We start from the raw sequence: 4,575 nt of genomic DNA on the forward strand, positions 1-4,575 counted from the left end.
TCTTGACACCCACCCTTCAGATGTTTATAAACATTAATAATATCTCCTTTCAGTCTTCTCCAGGCTGAACAGCTCCAGGTCTCTCAGCCTTTCTTTGTAAGATGTGTTCCAGTCCCTTAATCATGCTCATAGCCCTCCATTGGACTCTGCTATTTCCCTGTCCCTCTTGAACTGGAGAGCACAGAACTGGATGCAATACTCCAGATGTGGTCTCACTAGGGCAGAGCAGAAGGGGAGGAGAGACACCCTCCCATTCTGCCCCATCCCAGCAGGCATGACAAACCTGCCCCTACGTACTTAAATGCCTTGTGTCCCAAAACTGAATAGCTAAGCAGAAAAAGGTGGGAGTCCAACAATGGGGGGGGGGGGAACCCAGGCAGGTTGGCAGATGGTGCCAGCCTGGTGATTCTGGAATGAGGGAATGAGCTGGATCCCAGGGCACAGGCCTGCATACAAGATTTCAGTCACCAGCCATAAGCACATACATACACAGGCAACCAAGGTGTTTAGTCCTAGTTCTAAAACAGGAGGAAAAGGAAGAGGAGGAAAGAGCAGGCTTTAAGGCTGGCACATTCCCTGTGCAGAGAATAGAATAGAATAGACCAGACCAGGTTGGAAGAGAACTTTGCATCCCATCTATCATCCAACACCACCTAATCAACTAAACCATGCAACCAAGCACCCTATCAAGTCTCCTTCTGAACACCTCCAGTGATGGTGACTCCACCACCTCCCCAGGCAGCCCATTCCAATGGGCAATCACTCTCTCTGTGTAGAACTTCCTCCTAACCTTCAGCCTAAACCTCCCCTGGCACAGCCTGAGACTGTGTCCTCTTGTTCTGGTGCTGGTTGCCTGGGAGAAGAGACCAGCCCCTGCCCATCTACAACCTCCCTTAAGGTAATTGTAGAGAGCAGTAAGAGGACAAGCAGGCTGTGCTGCTGCTGGCTTCCACTGGGTGGAGAGGCAGGACAAGGTCTGAGTTTGTGGACATCTCTAAACGCTTTAGAGGTGATGTGTTTAACCAACTCCCACTGGGCTGGCAACTGGGAATCCAGCACTGCTGAGGCAGAGCCAGCTGAGGCCACTGAGAATAGTAATACTTCTGCTACAGCTGCCTTTGTAACCACCACACACAGGGAAAGAGCATAGAGAGTCCTCAAAACTCTTACAATCCTCCAAACTCCTATATGGCTTTTCTGAAAAAAGCTGTTTGAAATGACCATTGGGACCTAAAGACACTTCAATCCTTTCCCTTGGCAGAGATGTTCCCCAACAAAGTATTGGACAGTTCTAAGATTTGGCTAGACAGGGACAAGGCCATCTTGTCTAGACCATGTTTTTGCCAAGAAGGTTTGGGGCAGATGAGCCTTGAGGTCTCTTCCAACATGGTATTCTGTGATGATAAGAGGCACCAGCAAAGGAAGTATCACTGCACTTGGTTTCTCTGATCCTGGTGCCCTTTGGATGGATGTCAGCTCTGTTCCTGCTCTTCTACTTGACCTGCAGCATCTCCTCTTGCTTCAAAACAGGCCTTCCATACACAGCCATTTCCAGGACCCACATTCATCTGCTGGTGATGGCACTTTGTGACCCTTCTCCTAACTGCCCCCACAGGATTTGGCTATCATGCAGGTGTATAGCACAGATTGCCCAATCACTAGCTCCTGCTGATTATCTGCTGATAAAGCTGCTTTATCTGCTGATAAAGCATTGGCACATATCATCAGTAATACTGCTCTTAAGTGAAGTTGTGTCTTAAGAATAGCTTAATACTGCTGCAAATGACCAGGGTCCCACTTCCACTAAGTGCCACATATTCTGTGTTTAACCAGCCACTTTAGCTCCCTGGAGTCCTCTTCTCAAAGCCTGGTACTCCTGTAACACTTGCTTTACAAGTACTTACTATCCTTTCTACAGTAAGGACACCCAGGAAAGCAGGCTCCTCACAAGTGGCTGGGAGGTGGGAAAATCACACCTGTGAACTTCTCACTGATCACAGAAGCATCTGAGTTCTAGGTAGAACTTCACATCTAAATCACTCTGCCACTAGAACCCCTCCAGGAGAGGGTGGCAGAATGGCCATGGCTCCTCCTTGTGTGTCTGTGATAGATGACAGTAGTGACCCACTCATGGAAAAGTAACTCTGGGAAGTGGAACAGCTCTATAGTCCACTGGTGAATGTGAGTAGTTTCTTCTTTAAGGCTGTTTCTGGTTGTTTGTCATGCTGCTGGAACAGGGTCCTGCTTCCCAACCTAGGGCAAAAGGGCATAATCTTACACAGAGTGAACTGCAGATGGTCCTTTCTCTGAACACTTCTCTGGCTGCATTTCTAACTCTGGGTAAAGTGATCCATCCAGAACAAGATTCCTTGTCACAACAAGGACTAATAACTCTACAGATAATGTCTCAAAGGAACAACAGTTAGCCCAAGAATAGAATAGACCAAACCAGACCAGACCAGGTTGGAAGAGACCTTCAAGATCATCATGTCCAACCCATCAACCAATCCAACCCACCTAAACAACTAAACCATGCAACCAAGCACCCTATCAAGTCTCCTCCTGAAAACCTCCAATGATGGTGACTCCACCACCTCCCCAGGCAGCCCATTCCAATGGGCAATCACTCTCTCTGTATAGAACTTCTTCCTAACATCCAACCTAAACCTCCCCTGGCGCAGCCTGAGACTGTGTCCTCTGATCCTCAGGAGACACATAGCACAATGTCAGGGCACATACACTGTCTGTGTGCACTCACAGCTGCAGAAGCCAGGCACAGCCTTTTCAAACTTGGAACTTTTCTGCAGTTACAGAAAAGGCAAATTATAGCTAAGAGCATCCTCAGTTCCAAAGAGCATGTCTTGTTCCTGCAGGATCTTCTCTTTTATGTACACAGAACTGGCAGAAACTTGGCCTTCTACCCTCAGGAGATGTTACATTCAAAAACCTTGTAGGAAGAAAACATCATTTAAAAATGTACTTCAGGACTAGTGATATATGATGCTCCCAAAATAGAATTTGCTCCAAGGGATCTGGCAAGGGTTGTCTGAGCTGATGTGATCCCTGACAGTTTCACTGCCTGCTCTTCCAAGCTGAGACTTTGGTCAAACTAGAGTCACACAAGACCCAGGCAGCTCTGCTGGCCTTGCAGAGCTATATAACTAAGACTGCCCCAGGTGGCTTGTTGAGGTTGTAGGAGTACTGTGGATGGGGAGCCAGGGGGCTCAGATGCCAAACAGAAATCACAGGGAGCTGGAGTATTTAAATACCATCCCAGTGCACTGAGCAAGTGAACTGGCATCACCTGAAGTCTGATTTCATGACCCTGATCACCAACATTTCTCTGGTGGCAGCAATTTGAGAAAGGCCTTTGGGATCTTGCACAGCTTTAGGCTGCTTGTGCTTTCTGAAAGAAGGACAAAACTTTAAAAGAAGATTCAAAGGCAAACAAAGATGTGTCCTTACAATTCTGCACTATTTCTTCCTAACCAGTCAGCTGGTAACTGAATCACCTGAAGCCCAGGAGATGAAAGAGGCACCTGTAATCAGATACACAACCCATCATGCTGGCACTGAGAAAAAAAACACAACCCTTGACATGAGAGGAAAGGTGCAAGCCTGCATTATCCAACAGGGATGAGGCAGAATGAGGTGAAGCAGCAAGAAGAGATTGATAAACAATTGGAGGCAAGCACAAGGCAAGGGGAGAAGGAGGATGCATGGAAAGGAGAGATGTGGGTAGGAAAATGTTTAGGTAGCAATGGTGTTACAAGGGAGACAAGATGTAAAATATTAGAGCTGTGTGAGGAGGTAGAGGATGCACAAGATAGATGTGGAAGAGGTAGAGTCAGCTAGAAGAACAGCATACATGCTGACATGGCACAGATTTTGGGGCAGTGGATGAAGAGTAAGGCAGTAGGTTGGTGACAAGATGCTACTATGAATGGATACAGAAGAAAATACTCAGGCATTGCTGCTCTTCAATGTCATCTCTTTCTGGGTCACTTGGACTGGTCAGAGGTAGAAGCTTCAGGACTTGAGCAGGACCCAAACTCTAAGACTCCTTCTTGGAAATATTTTTCTGAAAGAAAAACAAAACAACAAAAACCAAAGCCAATAAAAAATACCACAGAGTAAAAAGGTGCCCAAGGTATCACATTCTTAAAGAACATATTGACTTTGATGTCAAAGAGACAGGTAAACAGACAGATAAACTGAAGGGCTAAGGGGAAAAAAAGTTTTCATCCCATTCTTTCTCCTTCTCCACATCTTGTATGTGCCTGGATTCAGTTGAGAGAGGACATGAGGAAATTATTTAATCCACTACAAACATGCAACCAAAGGTACCCAATGCCACACCAAATGGGCAAGATCAATAGGTCAGCAGGAGTCAAATAACTCCTGGAAACAAGACGTGTGTCCTGTACTATAAATAGAAGGTCTGTGGCCTCAGAGTGAAGGGACACGAAACATTGCTTATTTTATACCTCAAAACCAGATGATCATCTTACTGTAAGAGGGAACACTCACAAGGAAGAAAGTGTTGATTACAGTGATCTCCTAGACATTGACACT

This window comes from Dryobates pubescens, chromosome 11 (assembly GCF_014839835.1).
Source record: "Dryobates pubescens isolate bDryPub1 chromosome 11, bDryPub1.pri, whole genome shotgun sequence".
Classification (NCBI taxonomy): domain Eukaryota; kingdom Metazoa; phylum Chordata; class Aves; order Piciformes; family Picidae; genus Dryobates; species Dryobates pubescens.